Source organism: Planococcus citri, chromosome 2, assembly GCF_950023065.1.
Source record: "Planococcus citri chromosome 2, ihPlaCitr1.1, whole genome shotgun sequence".
Lineage (NCBI taxonomy): Eukaryota > Metazoa > Arthropoda > Insecta > Hemiptera > Pseudococcidae > Planococcus > Planococcus citri.
Genome location: NC_088678.1, coordinates 18,609,060 through 18,630,806, shown reverse-complemented (window position 1 = coordinate 18,630,806; position 21,747 = coordinate 18,609,060). Strand labels below are relative to the sequence as shown.

At 33.7% G+C, this 21,747-nt stretch overlaps 2 long non-coding RNA genes across 2 annotated transcripts; both read left to right on the top strand.

The window, feature by feature from the left end:
- The first annotated feature begins 689 nt into the window (after positions 1-689).
- LOC135833653 (uncharacterized) lies at positions 690-3,469 on the top strand. Its single transcript, XR_010556505.1, has 2 exons — positions 690-880; positions 3,013-3,469. It is a non-coding gene; the product is annotated as an uncharacterized LOC135833653 (long non-coding RNA).
- A 14,513-nt stretch (positions 3,470-17,982) lies between these two features.
- LOC135834878 (uncharacterized) lies at positions 17,983-19,233 on the top strand. The gene is made up of 2 exons (XR_010556788.1): positions 17,983-18,208; positions 18,777-19,233. It is a non-coding gene; the product is annotated as an uncharacterized LOC135834878 (long non-coding RNA).
- The last annotated feature ends 2,514 nt before the right edge of the window (positions 19,234-21,747 follow it).

Below are 21,747 nucleotides of genomic sequence, written 5' to 3'. Positions count from 1 at the left end.
AAATTGATGTGTAGGTGTACCTACTACCTACCTACAAATTATTTGAAAATTTTTCTCGAGTATCGCCAACAATGTTGGCCAAAACTTACTTACATGTATAAAGGCCTCAAAGTTTAAAATCAAAGAGAAAATATGAATCATAAAGTCTCACCTGCAAAGAATGTTTCAAGTCATGGATGTGTTCTTTTGAAATCTCGTTGATAAAGATTTGTAAAAATTTTTTCCCAAGTTTTCAAATGTCTCACATTACAGGATATCAGAATGACAATAAGTGATCTGTGAAAATTTGCGTATTGGCATTAACGTTGGAAAAATTTGGTTTGTCAATTCAATTTACGATTGTTCATTTTGAATAATGGATAGGTATACCATCGCAATGATAGGTACAATATTCAAATGCCCTATTCGAAGTGAAAAATATTACGTACAAATTGCTTGACAAATAAATATACGAGGAAATATTATCTGCGTAATCGATAAATTTTACTTATTGGTACGATTTCATGTACAATTATGTGAATTTATTTATGACAATTGACAGTTTTAAGTGTAATGAAAACAGGAGGCCAGTAAAATACGCGTTTACCGCAAATTTCTTCACACATAAGCTACAAAATAAATTATGTAAAAATGATTATAAAATGAAATAAAACCAATGTGCTTGATCGTAGTCTTTTGAAAACGTTTTTGTCGTGAAAATCGTACTTTGTCATAAAGTGATCATTCGCAGCTTTTCTCAGTGAAATTCGAATTTGATTTCATTACACGTGTTTAAGATGGCAGTGAACGTTATCGGTGTATGTTTGACGTTATCGTGCATTTTTCAATGCGCATTGGGTGACTTGCAAATAACTGCAGAGCAATTCGCTCAATTTCAAGGGTAAGCCCCGTGTAAAAAAAACAAATGTATACCCAGTTGGCAAAACGGCATTTTTTAGACAGTGCATCTGAATAGGGATATATGACCACATATCAGTCAGAATGTATTTTCTGACTGCCAAAACGGCAATATCTGACTGTGGTCTGAGTGTGGATCTGACTAGTCAAATCCACACTCAGATCTCCACTCAGTCTTCTGACGAGTCACCGCCATCTTGGAATTCCAAAAAAATACTTGTTTCTGATTGGTTGATTGTAGTCAGACTGCGAATCTGACTGTCAAAACGGCAATTTCTGACTGCAGAAATGATTAGTCAGATATCACCAGAAATGTGCCAATCGGGTACCACATAGTTAACTAAGTGAATACTATGTTAAATACCATGTTGTATACACAAGTCATAGATTGGAACACGTAAACGGCTGGTATACCATGCAAATTACAACTACTTTGGAAAATGCAAGTCTATAGCCCTTTGTATTGTCTTAAAAGGCTTGAAATGCACATTCCATGCAATGAATAGCAAGAGCTGATGTTAAAATGCTACCTAAAAAAATTGTCAAGAAAAAAATTTATGCCCAGGGTGGAGGTCAAACCTACTAGGTACATACCTTCACATCATCACCTCTCATTTGCACTCTGCACTGACAACTAGGCTACTGCGTTCAGTGATGGAAGTGGTGTTATATATGGGTTTATTTGTTCAGAAAATCTGGACTTGGTCAAATTTAGGAGGTGTGATGATTTTATTTTTATTCATTTTTTTATATTTTTTATAAATATATTTCATGGGGTGATATTTTACAGATGATACCAGCTTGTGCACTTTGTTTACTGACTTTTTGTATGAGGATATAAGTGATGAGGTGCACATTTTTTTCACTAAAAATGGGTCATGGGCATTGATTTAATGGCGATGGGGTAGGAAGACATGAATCTGGGTATCCTACTTGAAATCCTGAAAAAATACCATCTGAAAATCTGAAAAACACATAGAAACCTTGATTAAAAATTTGTTCATGAAAAATATTTAATTTTATACTTACCTGACTAGTCTCCAAAAAATATGTATTTTTCTGAATGAATGACATAATGTTTAGTACCTAGTTTTGATTTTTTTTTTTTTTGAAGATTTTTATAAAGTAGGTAATGTGTGCTTTTTATAATTTTTTCCCCAGTAAAATATCATAAATTATCTACAACTGAAATTTAAAACGTTATGTACTTGAAAAACTTTAAAGTTGATGAAAAAAGCTCAAAAAAATTGTGAATAACCTATAAAGTTTGGACATGAATAACTTAATCATTTAGCAAAGCAAACGATGATTTGCTTGGTATAACCAGTAGTAAAATTTATCTCCTAAGATTTACCAGTGGTATTACAACATGATTTTATTTTTTAGAAAGATAGTAAACCAGTGGTAAATTTTACATCCTTCATTTACCATTGGTGTACTAAGTTATGTTGTTAAATTTACTAAATAGTAAACCAGTGATAAACTTTTACATAGTACATTTTCAGGAAATTGTAAGTTATCTAGATAGGTAACTAACTGATACACCTGCCATACCCAAGTTCTTCTCAAAAATAACCTACCTAACTAATAATTATGGACTTACAATTTTCGAGATATTAGCTTGTCCCCAAACAAGAACTGAAAAAAGGCCTGTTTAGAAGTACTCTGCTCACTCAGTGCTCAGAGATAAAAAAATTTCACATAATTTGTATGTACCTGCAGACATCAACTTTCACACTTTTTCTGATCTTTTTCATCCTTGGAGGCTTCGTACAAGGGAGCTAAAATCATTTGGAATTCTCAGGGAAGGTTTTTCGTTGAAATGTCCATATTTAACAAGATTTTATCCATTGAAAAATTTTCAAAAAATGTCTACAGGCATCAATTTATTATCTTTTATTATTTTATCTAAATTTGTGTGGGGCCCCCATACAAGATAGCCAACATCATGATGGGGGATCCAACGAAAGTTTTTTCTTTAAAAGGATCAATTTTGAGTGAAGCTCTTCATTTTAAAGCATTTTTGAATTTAATTGAAATAAACCGGCGCTGGTTTCTTGGTCAGTAAAACCAACTTACCTGATACTGAACAATCATAATGATTTTTTTTTTCAGGACGGATCCCACAAAATTTTGCGGATGCAAACAAAGTATGGAAAAGTTTTGTAATACAATAGCCAAGAAAGATATCTCGAACTATAACGATGCAACAGGGCCCTTCAGGAAGGGTTATCCAGTATGCCTGCCGCACGCAAAGGTTCAAGTGGTAACAAAATGCGGTAAAGGTACAGATTTGATTCAAATCCAAGTACTCGTTTGTTCATGGGCAAAAAAAGAGTTTTATCTCACTTATGGTAAAGGGCAGACGCCAAATAACGTGATGGTTTACGCTGTTGCCAAAGCTGGTGGTTCTTGTACTTTTTTGTACGAGTTACCTTACAACAGCAATTGACAAAGAAGAGGAAAGTGAAAACTCCGAAGAGAAAATCACTCGAAAATTTTTTGATTGTGAATGTTTCTTCTTGTATTTTGTTATGTACCTAAATTGATATTAAAGCTGCATAATTATTGATCTATTTTTATCCTTTGAGTTAATTATTGTGATCGATCAGATAAAAGTTGCCAACATCCAATACCTAAATTTGAATAGGTGTTAGAAATCGAGTTTTTCAACTATGCTGACTTTCTTTTCCACAAAATCTTTTCAACCAACTACTAAATAAAACATCATTGGTTTACCTAGAGCTTCTAAAGATACAAAATTTTGCAAGTGAGCCTCTAAAAGCATTAAAAAATGAAAAAAAAATTGGGATACCTCATTGAGAGGAAGATGAAAAAGAAGGGAACTGTGGCACCCCTCACATGGTTATGTCAGTGCGTTTTGAACAGACTGAGAAGTGGAATAACATGCTCAAAATCCAACCTATACAGATTGCACTTGGCTCATGATGATCTACTTATTTGAATGTGGTGAGATACAAAATGACAGACACCTTTTCAAGTGTCGATTATATGGTGACTTCGACGCAGACAGACTGGACCAGACAATTGACGACAAGGGGATACAGTTCCTCGATAATACTGGGACAAGAAGGGAATCTAGATATTCGACCGGACAAGAGAAAAAAACAATGTTAAAGTAGAAACAAATGTGGTAAAGGTACATTTGATATCAAATAATGTAATTATTTGTTCATGAGAAAACTTGTATTACATTTATGGTAAAGTGTAGACATCACTTTTTTTTTCACGAAATCTTTTCAACCAACTACTAAATAAAACATCATTGGTTTACGTGGAGCTTCTGAAGATACAAAATTTCGCATGTGCGCCTTTAAAAACAGTAGAAAATGATTTTTTTTTTGAAAACCTCGGAACTGTGGCACCCATTTCAAGGAACCCCTCCCCCCGTTGGTCCTCCAAATGATGTTGGTCCTCTTGTAGGATGCCCGCAAAAAATGAAAAATTGATGTATGTAGGCAGTGAGCAGAATACCTTCTTCTAGATAATTCTTTATTCAAGAAAAACCTTTCCTCAGTCCCGCCAATTACCTACAATCCTACATAGGTACATACCTCAAATGTTGAAACAACGCAAAGAGAGTTTTAAGTCTTGGATGCGTTTTTTGCTTTCACTTTTGGATTTTTGCAATTTTAAAGTGACAACTTTAGGGCCGAGAATTATCACATTATCAATAAAACAATAAACGAATATTTTGAGTAGGTACTCCTGCATTTGGAAAAAATTAACTTACACTTTTCTAATGGGCTACAAGCGATCATTTGCTAGGTAAAAGATGTCAATAGGCCACCTGAACTGAGGGGGAAAAAATTAAAACAACATTGAAGAATTTTCAAGCCGAGAGGAAAGTCAAACGTTGCTCAAAAAATATTAAATGTTTCCTGCGTCTCATTAGGATCATTTGGTCACGACTTTTCATCACACTTTATCAAAATTCGAAAAAAGTTGAAAAACTACCCACTAAACAGCTCACAGATTGACTAAAAATAATGGCTTTTAATGTGATGAAAAATATCATATGAAACCACTTGATCAATTCAATGTCCTGCAGATTTTAGGCACAGGAAAAAAACATGAAAACGTCGATAAAGAAAACTTATTGATAAGTACGTACTGAATTCTACATTCTACAACTGTTGTTTTGCCTCATTGAAAAACAATAATAATTTATGATTCGCGTATTGACATGAATGTTGAAAAAGTTCGATTTGTCGATTCAATTCACCATTACCATTTTCAATACTCGATAGGTAGGTACACCATCGAAATGATGGGTACAATATTCAACTACCCTATTCGAAGTGAAAAATATTATGTACATTGCTTATAGCAAATAAATATACGAGGAATTATCATCCGCGTAATCGAACAATTTATACTCATTGGTACGATTTCATGTACCATTATGTGAATTTATTAATGACAATTGATAGTTATAAGTGTAATGAAAACAGGAGGCCATGTAAAATACGAGTTTACCCTGAATTTCTTCTCACGTAAGCTATAAAATATGATGTAAAAATGATTATAAAATAAAATAAAACCAATGTGCTTGATCGTAGTCTTCTGAAAACATTTTTCGTGAAAGTCGTACTTTGCCATAAAGTGATCATTCGCAGCTTTTCTCTCTGAAATTCGAATTTAATTTGATTACACGCGTTTAAGATGACAGTGAAACTTATCGGCGTATGTTTGACGTTATCGTGCATTTTTCTATGCGCATTGGGTAACTTGAAAATAACTAAAGATCAATTAGCTCAATTTAAAGGGTAAGATAACTAACCGATATACTTGAAATACTCGAGTTCTTCTCAAAAATTACTAAATTATGAACTTGGAATTTTCTAAAATTAGCCTGCCCCCAAACAAGAACTGAAAGTTCTTTTTAGAAGTAGGTAGATACTCTGTTCACTGCTCAAAGTTGAAAAATAACCAACTTCATTTTGAAGACCATGGGAAGGTTTTTCTTAAAGATCTGCTCACGTATTTCGAAAGATTGTCCCCATTGAAAAGTTTTCAAAAAAATTTCTACAGACATCAATTTTCCATTTTTTTTTTTTTTTTTTTTTTTTTACCAAAGAGAGCCAACATTATTTGGGGATCCAACGAAGGTTTTTTCCTGAAAAGGATTAATTTCAAGTGCTGAACGTCATTTCTTTAAAAGGATTTTGGAATTTTTTAAAATGAAAAATATGAAATGAATCGGCACAAGTTTCTTCGTCAGTAAAACCAATGAACAATCTTTATGATTTTTTTTTCAGGTCAGATCCCACAAACTATTGCGGAAACCAACACAATATGGAAACGTTTTGTAGTGCGATTGTTCAGATAGACACCGGGAAACCCGAAACAGCATGCTTCAAGCAAGGCTATCCACAATGTGGGACCGAACAAGTTAAGGTAGTAACAAAATGTGGTAAAGGTACAGAATTTACACCAGTCCATGTAATCATTTGTTCATGGGGAAAAGAAAAATTGTATTACATTTATGGTAAAGGGCAGACGCCAAATAATGTGATGAATTGAGGAGCTGAGAATCAAAACTCACATTTGCCACCATAAACGATTTTGAGAAAAACGCGAAAAACTGAGTTAGTAGTGTTGCCAGTTGAATAAACTTATAATACCAAAATGAATCATTACATAGCGCTACTAAAACACGATTCCCTGTGTTGACTGATTTTCACCTAGCTCCCTTCTGCTTTAATATCCAGACAAAGAATGGCAAATGTGAGTTTTGACTCCAAGATTTGCAATCAAATTTTTTTTCACTGTTTTAATTACGACGATAGGGAAAAGTTTGATAACAAGCTGAATTTTGGTACTCGGGGGTTTTTTGATACGCTGAACACGAATTTGGGGTGTCCAGGTGAATCCGGTGTACGCTTCCCCCTTTTTTGTGGACCTTAAGCCCCCAAATTTGTTTTTTTGCGTTTAAGTCCGAAAATATGCAATTTTATGCAAAATTTATGTTTTTTGGGTCGCAGAATACGAATTTGACAATATTTTTTTTGTAGGGGTGGGGGATGAGGGGGTTAGGGGGGCGAGAAATTCAAAATTCGACTATAATGATGTGTGATATGTCGAAATGTATGTTTTTGAGGGTGTAGATCACGAATTTGACAATATTTTTTTTCGTAGGGGTCAATGGTGGGGGCTGAGGGGTGAAAATGGTTAAAAATTCAAAATTTGACTATAATGATGTGTGACATGTCGAAATGTATGTTTTCGTGGTTGTAGATCACGAATTTGACAGTATTTTTTTCGTAAGGGTTGATGGTGGGGGATGAAGGGGGTGAAAAATTCAAAATTTGACCATAATGATGTGTGATATGTCGAAATGTATGTTTTTGAGGGTGTAGATCACGAATTTGACAATATTTTTTTCGTAGGGGTGAATTGTGGGGGATGAAGGGGGTGAAAACGGTGAAAAATTCAAAATTTGACTGTAATGATGTGTAATATGTCGAAATGTACCAAGTATGAATAATTCAACTGAAAGTGAGTAATTTTCATCAATTTACTCGATTTTAGTTTGTTATAAAGTCATTATAGAGGTTTAATTTACGTTAAAACTCCGTGTTTTGCCTATTCTACTACATAAATAGGAATAGAACAAATTTTAGTACGTAGATGCACGGGAAATCCCAGGGGCTAGTACTTCAGATAGTGTATTTCAAGATGTCATTTGCCATTTTTGCCCTTGAATGCCCCGGCGACGACAACAGTCAATTATAGTGAAAAATCATGGTGAATTTTGTTTAAATGTTACAAATTTTTTCTTCCAGGGACTTTGACGGCTCTCCAATAGAAAATTCTCCATCCCCCACCCTTCACCTTTTCTACACCTTCAAAAACATACATTTTGACATATCACACATCGTTATGGTCAAATTTGGAATTTTTCACCGTTTTCACCCCCTTCATCCCCCACAATTCACCCCTACGAAAAAAATATTGTCAAATTCGTGATCTACACCCTCAAAAACATACATTTCGACATATCACACATCATTATGGTCAAATTTTGAATTTTTCACCCCCTTCATCCCCCACCATCAACCCTTACGAAAAAAATACTGTCAAATTCGTGATCTACAACCACGAAAACATACATTTCGACATGTCACACATCATTATAGTCAAATTTTGAATTTTTAACCATTTTCACCCCTCAGCCCCCACCATTGACCCATACGAAAAAAAATATTGTCAAATTCGTGATCTACACCCTCAAAAACATACATTTCGACATATCACACATCATTATAGTCGAATTTTGAATTTCTCGCCCCCTAACCCCCTCATCCCCCACCCCTACAAAAAAAATATTGTCAAATTCGTATTCTGCGACCCAAAAAACATAAATTTTGCATAAAATTGCATATTTTCGGACTTAAACGCAAAAAAACAAATTTGGGGGCTTAAGGTCCACAAAAAAGGGGGAAGCGTACACCGGATTCACCTGGACACCCCAAATTCGTGTTCAGCGTATCAAAAAAACCCCCGTGTACCAAAATTCAGCTTGTTATCAAACTTTTCCCTATGGAATTTTGCAAACAAAACTAAGTTTTCATCAAAACTCACATTTGCCAATTGGCAAATGTGAGTTTTGATTCTCACCCTTGGTTTTGAAGGTGAATTTCACACCAAAATGACTTTGATCCAAAAAAACCGAATATGTCAAATTATAGAGTGTAAAACGGTATATCCAAATCTGCCATAAAACGGTATTTTTTTTTTTTGGCAAATGTGAGTTTTGATTCTCAGCTCCTCAATTATATACTTGACAATAACGGTGATTGCATTTTTTATAAGGATTATCCATACCAAGGCAAATAACAGATAAGAGAAAAGTGAAAACTGTGAATAGAAAATTACTCGAAAATTCTTGACTGTGAATATTTCTTCTCATAATTATTATGTTGTATACCTTACCCACCTATATTGATATTAAATCTGCGTAATTATTGATCTGTTTTCATCATTCTGTTAATTTTTTTTTTTTTAGTTTAGTTTGTTTGGAAATGTTTTTTCATTAAGTCGTCAAATTATCTCAAATTTTTTCACATTTTTGGTATTTTTTCATCACGTTTGCATCTTTTTGTGATGTTTTCGTTAACCTTACGTTTTCAATTACTTTTTTCTATTGAGTTCACAACTTTTCATGATATTTTTTCATCTTTTTCTCATTTGGCCTATTTTTGAAAGTTTGGAACTGTTCAAATCATTTTCAACCTTTTTTCTTCTTCAACCACTTTGCATTTTTTCCCGTAGATGTTTCTGTTTATCACAACACTTTTCAAATTTTTGATTTTTTGTTACATTTTTAGCTCTTATCACAATTTCATCTACATCTTCAAACTTTGCTTTCCAAATTCTCAAATTTTTTGCAATTTAAAAAAAAAATATAGGTAAACGAAAACTCGTATTATATTTATGGTAAAGGGCAATAATGTGATGATTTTTTTACCTGACAGTAAAGGTTATTGTAGTTTTTATAAGGAGTATCCATACCAAGGCAAATAACAAATAAGAGAAAAGTGTAAACTGTGGATAGAAAATTACTCGAAAATTTCTCGACTGTGAATATTTCTTCTCATAATATTATTATATTGTATGCCTTATTACCTACCTATATTGATATTAAAGCTGCATAATTATTGATCTGTTTTCATCTTTTAAGTAATTTTTTTTTTTTTAGTTGTTTTGAAAATGTTGTTTTATCAAGTTGTACCGGGAGGGGATGCGCCCGCAGCTTCCACCTAATGGGAAGTGGGAAGTTGTGCTCCGGAGGAAGTGGTAGCATTGCTTATGGAAAGTTCCATAAGGCAGAGCCATCTGTTGGACTTGGTCCAAGGACCACTTCCGACTGTGTAACATTAGCACAGCCAACAGTTTTTATATAGCTGTACTAGCGTATAGTTCTTATAATCATTGTGCTAGGGAAATTGTTTTAGGCCTATGTGCCACGTACTATTTATGTCTTTATGTTTTAGTAATAAATTGTACTTTACTCGTTAAATACAATTTATTGCAAGTGCGCACCGCCGGTGTTATTATTTATTTATTTTGAGTCGTGTATCGCGATACAGATTTACTCTGAACTTGTATGTCAGAGCGAGATTCTGGGTTTCCTGGAATCATCTATGTGCAAAAGGAAGAGGCCTTCACTTTCTGAAAGTAGAAGTTACCCTGGCCACCACAAAGTCGTCAAATTTTCTCAAATTTTTTCACATTCTTTGTACCTATTTTTTTTTAAGTTTTTCAAATATTTTTTTTTCTATTGAGTTCACAACTTTTCATGATGTTTTTTCATCTTTTTCTCATGGCCTTTTTTTTATTGCAAGTTTGGAACTCTTTAAAACATCTTCAACCTTTTTTTCTTATTCTTCTTCAACAACTGGTTGTTTACAATTTTTTGTTCATTGTTAGTACATATGTTTTTTTTTCAAGATTTTTTGAAACTTTTTGAAACGTTTTTGAACGTTTTTGAACGTTTTTTTTCTTGATGTTTTTTCTAGTTTTGTATTAATTTTTGAAATTCTGATTTACGATTTGTGCAATATTTCTTTTTTAAATATATAACATTATTGAAAAAAAAAAAATTTTGTTCAATTAATTGCATGTTCACTATTGAGCCAATTTGACAACTTATCATCTTTTCCTAGAACGCTTATTTTATTTGTGGATGGACACAAAAGCCATTCAAAATACCAACTCAGCGAATTATGTCGAGAGCTGAACACTGTGTTGGTTTCCCTGTTATCCTAATGCAACCAGGCTTCTTCAGCCTGCCGATGTTTCGTGTTTTAAGTCATTAAAGAATGGTTGGAAATGTGGCGTTAATGAGTGGGCTAAAAAACACCCTGCTGAAGAGATTAATTTCAAAAATTTCGCTTCAATTTTATAAATTGGGGTAAACAAACAGGTTAAACAGAATACCGGTAGTGAATGGATTCAATGCTTGTGGGTTATGCCCATGGGATCCGAATGTGATTGATTATTCAAAATGATTAGCTAAAAGTGAAGAGAATGAAACTGAAGTTGAAGAAATTATTGATGATGTGAATGTAAACGACCATGTATCTGATTGAGAAGTACAAGATGGCCAATAACCTTCAACTTTATCATTTAGTCACTTTAAACAGCCCCCGTGTAGGGATGGGTCAAGGATATCATTATCGTACCCTCTGCCTGTCGTAAAAGGCGACTAAAAGAGGACCAGGCAAGCGTGGAGGCCTAGATAGCAGCCCTATCACCGTGATATATCTGGCATGGCTGGTAACCAAGTCAGATGAAAATCAACCTTACTCAAAACTCACAAACAACAGAAAACGAATGGAACTATGGGATCCCAGGCGGAGGTGAACCCCTGGTTATAATAAAAACACACGCTAACGAAAGGAAATACAAATTCGGAAACTGGAATGTAAGAGGATATGCAGCCAAGGAAGCAGAAATAAACGGAATTCTAAGCAGCAGAAATATAGACTTTGCTGTGATGTCTGAAACAAAGAAGAAAGGAAGTGGAACAATCGAATCTGGAAATTACATCGTTATCTACAGTGGAGTTGACAAGAAAACCAGAGCTGCAGGCGGAGTGATGTTACACATACATAATAAACACCGCGAAAACATCGACTCATACAACATATGGCATGAAAGAATTATATCAGCAAGGATAAGATTGAAAAAAGACTTTCTTACAATAATCGGAGTATATGCACCAGAAGAGGGAAGAGAGGAACAAAGCGAAGAGTTCTACGAGCAACTACAGAGGGCAGTACACGATATCATACCAGGGAGAAGTAGATGTTGGTGGAAAGATTGCAAAATTCCTGAGAGTCACAGGACTGATAAATAGGACCCTGAGAAGTAGTAAGGTGCGATAAAGAAACAAAATTGAAGGTGTACAATACCCTAGCAATACCAATGATGACTTATGAAAGCGAGGTATGGGCACTGAAGAAATCTGATAAAAGAAGAATAACGGCAGCAGAGATGAAGTTCATGAGGAGAATGGCAGGGGTGACTCTCAGAGACAGAGTCCCATCTGAGAAAATAACAGCAGCTGATCTCGGAGTGAAGCCAGTCATGAAGAAGATAAAACAGTATAGGAAAGATTGGAGGAAACAAGATCACCAAAACAGGTCCTTCAATATACACCAACGGGGAAGAGAAGCAGAGGGAGACCAAGGAGGAAACTCACGGATACCTCAGGCTCATCCTCAACAGGGTCCACACCGCAGCAGACAGGCCAACAGGCCTACCGCTTATAAGGAAACGACGTCGACACTTTAAACAGGTAATTAGTGAAGATATGTTGGAGAAGGTGCTATCGGATTTGGATGATATCCTGATTAATGATCTCAAAAATGATGTTAAAAACATCTATAATTTTTTCAACTCGATGCAAACTGTATCATCTACGATTTAAACTTCTCATATTAGCAATTCGCTGATTTCAATGCGCTTTTCAGTTTTTCTCTAACTTTATTAGGTCAAAAGAAATTTCAAGAAGTCCTTAGGGCCTGCGGGTGGACTAAAAAATAGCGACGATAACCCTCCCCCCTTTGAAGCCAGCAAAGGTGCAAAACGTAAAAAAATTAATAAAAAATTGATGTCTGTACAGGCACAAATTATTTGAACATTTTTCAGGGAGTGAAGTACCTTCTTCTAGATAAGTACCTATAGGTACTTATCTAGAAGAAGGTAGATATATCTACTTAATTCATTTTTCAAGAAAAACCTTTCCTCAGTTTTCTCAGTCCCGTCAACAGTTTTAGCCAACACCTACATCAAAGAACTCCACGCTGACAAAATTAAAAAGAAAATGAAAGTAGAGAGCGTATCTGAAATTTGCAGGATTGAGGTTTTAAATCACACGCGTGATCGTCTGTTTTTTTGCTTCATTAAAAAGCAGCAATTTATGATTCGTGTATTGACATTAACAAAGTATAAAAGCTCGGTTTGTCAATTCAACTCACCATTAGCCATTTTCAATACTCGATAGGTACGCCATCACAATGATGGGTACAGTACTCAACTACCCTATTCGAAGTGAAAAATATTATGTACAAATTGCTCAGCAAATAAATATACGAGGAATTATCATCCGCGTACTCGAACAATTTATACTCATTGGTACGATTTCATGTACTATTATGTGAATTTATTTATGACAATTGACAGTTTTAAGTGTAATGAAAACAGGAGTCCAGTAAAATATGTACGTGTTTACCGTAAATTTCTTCACACATAAGCTATAAAATATGATGAAAAAATTATTATGAAATAAAACCAATGAGCTTGATCGTAGTCTTCTGAAAAAATTTTTGTCGTGAAAATCGTACTTTGCCATAAAGTGATCATTCGCAGTTTTCTCTGTGAAATTGGAATTTGATTTAATCACACGTGTTTAAGATGGCAGTGAAAGTTATCGGCGTATGTTTGACGTTATCGTGCATTTTTCTATGCGCATTGGGTAACTTGAAAATAACTGAAGAGCAATTCGCTCAATTTAAAGGGTAAGATACCTAACGGATGTACATGCCACATTCTCAAGTTCTTCTCAAAAATAACTTAATTATTAACTCAAAATTTTGGAGAATTAGCATGCGCTCAAACAAGAACTGAAAAAAAGGCCTGTTTAGAAGTATTGTGCTCAGAAATGAGAAATCGAATAAGTACTAATTTGTACCTGCAGAGATCAATTTTACATATGTATTTCTTGATATTTTTCAACTTTGGATTAGGAGGACCAAGGGAGGGTTTTTCTTTAAAATGTCCTTATTTAGAAATACTTTCCCCATTGAAAAATTTACAAAAAATTTCTACAGACATCAATTTTTTCATATTTTATTATTTTTTCCAAATTTGGAGACTGCTCCATTTTGAGCCAACAACATTTGGGGGATACAACAAAGGTTTTTTCTTGAAAACAGAGTACATCGAGCGCTGAACTTGATTCTTTAAAGCATTTTTGAATTTGTTTAGCCCAATTTCCACAACAAAATTCAAAGTTTTTGAATTTTTTATTATGACAAATAATATGAAATAAACCGACGCAGGTTCCTTTATCAGTACTGAAAAATCTTTGATTTTTTTTTAGGACAGATCCCACAAAATTTTGTGGATGCCAACAAAGTAAGGAAAAGTTTTGTACTTCGATTGTCAAGGAAGAATTCGGGAAATGCGAAAAAGGATCCTTCAAGAATGGTTTTCCGAAATGTCAGTGCACAACTGTTGAAGTAGAAAAAAACTGCGGTGAAGGTCAAACTATGAAAAAAGCCAATGTAATCGTTTGTTCATGGGAAAATGAAAACACGTATTACACATGCGGAAAAGGGCAGACAGAAAATAAGGTGATGGGTTATATTGCTGACGGTTACGGCGTTTGTCATTTTGTGAACGAGTATACATACAGTGGCAATTAACACAGAAGAGAAAAGTGAAAACTGTGAAGAAAAAATTACTCGAAAATTTTTTGATCGTGAATGTTTCTTCTCATGTTATGTTGTATTACCTACCGATATTGATATTAAAGCTGCATAATCATTGATCTTTTTTCATCTTTTAAGTAATTTTGTGATCGATCGAAAATGAGACGTATATAAATTTGAACACGAATTCGAGTTTTTCAACTTCGCTTACTGTTTTTCTATGCAGGAAATCATAATTTGAAAAATATGACTGTCATTTTCCCAGTCATAACCCCAGTCACATTAGTTCCGTTTTGTCATCAGAAATGACAACCAATCAGAAAGCAATAAAATACAATATGGCTACTTCCTCTTTGGAACACAATTAAGACTAGTTAGATCACCAGTCATATCACCACTCAGTTTTGTTTTTTCTGACTACTTTTTGGTGAAATTTCTTTAAAATGGTAAATAAATATTCAAAGTCCACTTTTTATGAGCAATGAACTCGTCATATATGGTAAATTATCGGTTTTGGCTCAAATATGCACTATTTGGAATCCAAAATTGGACCCATTCGCCAATAATAACAGTTGTCATATCCCTAGTCATAACCCCAGTCACATTAGTTCTGTTTCGTGGTCAGATTTGTTCAGTAGTCATATTCCCAGTTATATTTAAAAATCTAACCTCACAAATTGCCAACTAGGAGTCGAATCACTCAAATATAAACAGCTAATTGAATTACTAGATGGCTATCTAGCACCAGCGCGTAATGTTCTAGTAGCTCAACACCAGTTTTTATCAAAGTATCAAAACAGAAACCAGTCCATCAGCAAATACGTCGCTTCGAGTACTCAGTGAATTACACGATTGTAAATTATTCACATCACCATGTGATTGCAAAGTTTCGATAGCGGATATTTTTCTTCACGCTCAATTTATTTGATGGTTGCGTGATAATTATATTCGAGAACAGCTACTCCAGTCATCAGACAAATCATTCGATGCGATTATCAAGAAAGCTAAGTTATTGCACTAGAAGCATCTAAAAATGATTCAAAGCAAATTTTGACCAACAGTCCAGCTCCGAGACCAGAAAACGTAAATAAACTCCAGTCAAACCAGCACTGTTCCAGATCAAGATCGAAATATAATCCTAGTAATCTTCAACAACCAGGTGGCAAGCCAAATAATGATTATAAAGACCAGAAATGCAGTCATCATGCTCCTTCGAAAACCAGGGCTGCGATTATGAACTTTTGTTACAGTTAACGAATTCGTTAACTATTCGTTAACTTAACGAGAGATATTTTCTCACGTAAACTTAACATGGCTTAACGAAAAATTAACGAAAGGTCATAGAAAAAATATGCGAGTTAACGAATTTGTTAACTGTAACGAAAGTTCATAATCGCAGCCCAGACCTAGAATCAACTACAATGAGCTAGGTATTGATGGCTTGTGTTTACTTTGCGGGTGAAATAACCATGCTGTTTGAGATTGTACTGTAGAGCAGGCTAAATTAAAATACAATTTATGTAGTAAAAATGGTCACATGAGTAAAGTATGCATCACATCCTTCAACGAATACAGATACTATACCAGAATAATCAAATCAAAGTCAACAGGCACAACACTTAGAAAGCCGAGATATATCTGAACGATTATGTTCAATGATTTGTACATATTTTTCTTCAAATATTTTTCTATTTATTTTCTACTATTTTTTGATTATTTTTCTATGTATTTATTTTTTCTATTGTGTTTTTTCTATTTCAATTTTCTATTTAATTATCAATTTTTGAAATTTTTGCGCAAGGGGAGACTGTAGTATCCGTAATTCCCCCACTTATTCCATTCTTATCTCTACGTACATAGCAATAGTATAGTTACCATTTTATACTCGAGTATTATTCTATCATTGTACATAATCATGAATAAACGTTGTGTTATACAAACATTGTAAGTTCCTACATTTGGGGGTCAGCTTGGTTTTCAATGGAGGGGGCTAAAATCATCATGAGAGTTTTAGTTTACTCAAACAAGACTTTTTAGAGATAACAGAACTTGAAATTTTAAAATTTCAAAATTAATGCAGGGAATTTTTTATTTTATAAAATTGTTGAAAACTGAAGGGCCTTTGCAGCCAGAGTTTTTTGAAAATGAAAAAAAAGTAGGGAATTATTTTCTTACCAGACGTCACCACTTGGGAGGGGGGTTGGGAGGGAGGAAAATCCCAACTTGGAAAATAAGAACCACCTTACCCTCACATGGTTTGAGATCAAGCTCAAGCTCACTTAGGGAAATTTCAATGCATGAATAATGTTACAAAGATGCAATTTCCTCAAAAATTCAATTTTAGGACAACTCTTCTCCCGAAAGATCAATTTCCTTTTGTTTCAAAATATACGGATGCAGTGCTCATGGACTTAAAAAATTAAGATTTCAAGAAGTTGTTTTACTTTGCACTGTTTTCAGTGAACCACATGCCAGAACTACATAAATTTATAAGGACCACCATCATAGTATTTGCAGTTAGCACATTTTTTTAGAACATAGTACACAGTAGATCTGCCCTTTGGGGTCCAGAAATTTTTCTCAATTCGGATAGAGTATGTGAAACGCCAACATGATAGTTATCAACATGAATTTTTTCAATTAATAAACGAGTAAAATATTCCTTCTCAGGTAGAAGTACGTACTATAGGAAATTTTGTATTATTGTCGAGACAAGATTTAACTAAGCGTCCAGTACAACGTCAGTTTTTTGTGAAAAACTTCTAAAATCTCAACTTATGAGTTGAATGAGCTTAGTGATCATTTAATCTTCTCTCAAATACCTATAAAATGAGCTACCAACCAACACCCTAGGCTCGAGAGAGTGACGCTAAGACCCCCTCGAAGTAACGTGACTTTAATAATTTTACATTTCTTGACTTGAGGCTTGAGACCTGTTGCTAATTGGTCGAATAAAATCAAACTTGGGGAATGAAATTCTTTCGGGAGCTAGCATTGACCCCTGGAGTGGGGAAGGTCAATGTTGAAAATTACAGAAAGCTCATTTTATTGGAGCTGGATAATATGGCCACAAATTGATGAAAATGGTCCAAAATCATACCATTGACAGACAAAAAATTGTTTTAAAACCTCGATAAAGAAAGCTTATCGATAAGTACGACATGTGTAGGTACCTATTCTACATTCATGAACTGTTTTTTAGCCTAATTGGAAAGCAATTTATGATTCCCGTTGTGACATTAACCTTGGAGAAATTCTGTTAATGGGAAAAGTGTTTTGTATGTCGATTCAATTCACCATTAGTCATATCCAATACTGGATAGGTATACCATCGCAATGATAGGTACAATATTCATTATTCAACTACCCCAGTCAAAGTGAAAAATATTATGCACTAATCGCATAGGAAACAAATACAGGAGGAATTATCATCCACGAAATCGAACAATTTACACTCATTGGTACGATTTCATATACAATTATGTGAATTTATTAATGACAATTGACAGTTTTAAGTGTAATGAAAACAGGAGGCCAGTAAAATATTATGCGTTTCTCACATATGTAAAGCTATAAAATATGATGTAAAAATGATTATAAAATGAAATAAAATCAACGAGCTTGATCGTAGTCTTCAGAATACATTTTTGTCGTGAAAATCGTACTTCGTCATAAAGTAATCATTCGCAGCTTTTCTCATTGTCAGTGAAATTCGATTTTGATTTAATTACACGAGTTTAAAAGATGGCAGTGAAAGTTATCGGCGTATGTTTGACGTTATCGTGCATTTTTCTATGCGCATGGGGTGAACTAATAACTAAAGAGCAATTAGCTCAATTTCAAGGGTAAGATAACTAACAATATACTTGACATACTCGAGTTGTCTCAAAATTTCACTTAATTATCAATTTAAAATTTTTGAGGACTAGCCTGCCCCCAAACATGAACTGAAAGTCCTGTTTAGAAGTAGATATTCTGTTCACTGCTTAGAGATGAAAAATTTTCAAATCATTTGTACCTACAGACATCGCAATAACAAATATCATTTCGAAGACCAAGAGAAGGTTTTTCTTAAAAATGTGCTCATGTAATTTCGAAAGATTTTCCCTATTGAAAAATTCTCAAAAAATTTCTAAAGACATCAATTTTCCATATTTTTTTTATTTTTCTAAATTTGGGGGCTCCATACAAGAGAGCACTTGGGGGTCCAACGAAGGTATTTTCTTGAAAAGAATTAATTCCGAGTGCTAAATTTCATTTTTTTTAAGCATTTTGAATTTTTTTAAGCATTTTGAATTTTTTTAAGCATTTTGAATTTTTTTAAAATGAAAAATATGAAATGAACCGGTGCAGGTTTCTTCGTCAGTAAAACCAACTTACCCGATACTGATCAATCTTTATGATTTTTTTCAGGACAGATCCCATAAAATATTGCGGATGCAAAAAAAGTATGGAAAAGTTTTGTAATGCGATTGTTCAGATAGACACCGGGAAACCCAAATCAGAATGCTTCAAGCAAGGTTATCCACAATGTGGGACTGGAAAGGTTAAAGTAGAAAAAGAATGCGGTAAAGGTACAGAATTGGCATCAGTCAAAGTAATCGCTTGTTCATGGGGAACAGAAAACTTGTATTACATTTATGGTAAAGGGCAGTCGCCAAATAATGTGATGAATTATTTAACCGACAATAACGGTATTTATAGTTTTTATAAGGATTATCCATACAAAGACGAATAACAGAGAAGAGAAAAGTGAAAACTGTGAATTGAAAATTACTCGAAAATGTTTAGACTTTGAATGTTTCTCGTCATGTTATTATATTCTATACCTTACCTACCTATATTGATATTAAATCTGCATAATTATTGATCTGTTTTCATCTTTTAACTTTTTCTCTAGATTTTTTGGAAATGTATTTTTTTTTATTAAATTGTTAAATTTTCTCAAATATTTTGTATTTTTTAAAATCAAGTTTGCAGCTTTTTGAGATTTTTTTTTAAGTTTTTCAATTAATTTTTTCAATTTTTCATGATGTTTTTACATCTTTTTCTCATTGGCTTTTTTTTGCATGTTTGAAACTGTTTAAAACATTTTTAACCTTTTTATTCTTTCTTCAACAACTTCGCATTTTTTCCTGTACGTGTTTCTGTTTATTACATTACAACACTTTTCAAATTTTCTCAACATTTTCACATTTTACATGAAATTCTTTTCGCAATTTCTTGCAATTTTTCACAGATTTTAGTTTTTTTGTTACATTTTCAGTTCTTATCGCAATTTCATCTACATCTTCAAACTTCGTTTTTAAAATTCTCAAATTTTTGCAATTTCACAATTTTTTAAAAAATGGTATTGTTTATGATTTTTTGTGACATTTTTATGATTTTTTTGTTCAAAATTTTTTGAATCTTTTTGATACGTTTTTCAACTTTTTTTCTGATTGTTTTTTCAAGTTTTCTGGTTTCATCCTGAACTATTGTATTAATTTTTAAAATTCCGACTTTACGATTTGTACCATTTCTTTTTTAAATATAGCATTTATTAAAATAAATTAGTTCAATCATTTGCATGCTCACTGTTAAGCCAATTTGACAACTTATCATCTTTTCCTATAGCACATGAACAACCCATAAGTATGGCATAGCTAACCATCCATGCTCTTTGGGAGGCCTAATTGATTGGAGGCAGGGTTTCCCGAAAATGTAAAAAAACAACAACATAACTTTAAACATTTATGGCCTTTTTTGATGTTTGGAAAATCTAAAAATCTGCTGGTAGCTTCACAAATGTCTCGAAATCACCCTTAATCGCTTCGAGAGGTCGAAAACGCACTACATAGTATGTACACCAAAGTTCAAATATCTACACTTTAATTCCTTGAAATTTTGACTTTTCTATGAAAATATGTACTTAGACAAGGAAGCCTCACGAGTAGGCAGCCAAGTGATTTGATCTGATTTTTTTTTCAAAAGTGAAAGGACTCTTAGGATTCAGGGTTGCCCACAAAATTTATAGCTGTCCAATCGCAAAGCTATGGGTCCAATAGGAGTACAAAAGTCTCAAAAATTTTGATTTTTGGTCAATTTTGTGTAGATACCTACAGAAAAAATAAAAACATACCAAAAGTGCATTCTGAATCGGTTGAAGAAACAACTACTTAGCTTTTTTGTAGCAACCAAAATTCGATAGAGTACTTACTTTCAGATTACCCATTTCAAGGAAACCCCTCTTTTGTCATTTGGTCATTCCAATAATGTTGACCCCCATGTATAAAGTCCACAAAGTTGAAAAATATCAACAAAAAAAAAAAATGGAAAATTGATATCTGTATAGGCACCAATTATTTGAAAATTTTTCATCTCTTAGCAGCGAGCGGAATACTTTCTTCTAGATGATTCTGTTTTCAAGAAAAACCTTTCCACAGTCTCGCCAACAGTGTTGGCCAACACTACATCAGAAACCTCAACGTTGAAATAATCAATAAGAAAATGAAGGTATTAGGCAGCGTATCCGAAATTTGCAGGATTGAGGGTTTTAAATCACGTGCGTGATGGTTTGCTTTTTTGCTTCATTGAAAAACAATAATTTATGATTCGTGTATTGGCATTAACGTTGGAAAAGTTTGGTTTGTCAATTCAACTCTCCATATTGGTCATTTTCAATACTCGATAGGTACACCATCACCATGATGGGTACAGTATTCAACTACCCTATTCGAACTGAAAAATATTACGTACAAATCGCTTAGCAAATAAATATACGAGGAATTATCATCCGCATAATCGAACAATTATACTCATTGGTACGATTTCATGTACCATTATGTGAATTTATTAATGACAAATTGACAGTTTTAAGTGTAATGAAAACAGGAGGCCAGTAAAATACGCGTTTTCCCCAAATTTCTACACACATACCTACGCTATAAAATATGATGTAAAAATGATTATAAAACGAAATAAAACCAACGAGCTTGATCGTAGTCTTCAGAATACATTTTTGTCGTGAAAATCGTACGTCGTCATAAAGTAATCATTCGCAGCTTTTCTCATTGTCAGTGAAATTCGAATTTGATTTTATTACGCGGATCTAAGATGGAAGTGAAAGTTATCGGCGTATGTTTTTGACGTTATCGTGCATTTTTCAATGCGCATTGGGTAAATTGATAACTAAAGAGCAATTAGCTCAATTTAAAGGGTAAGATAACTAATCGATATAGATACTTGACATACTCGAGCTCTTTTCAAAAATGACTCAATTATGAACCTAAAATTTTCGAGAATTAGCCCGCCCCACAACAAGAACTGAAAGTTTGGTGTAGAAGTAGGTATAGATATTCTGTTCATTGCTCAGAATTGAAAAATTTTCAAATAATTTGTACCT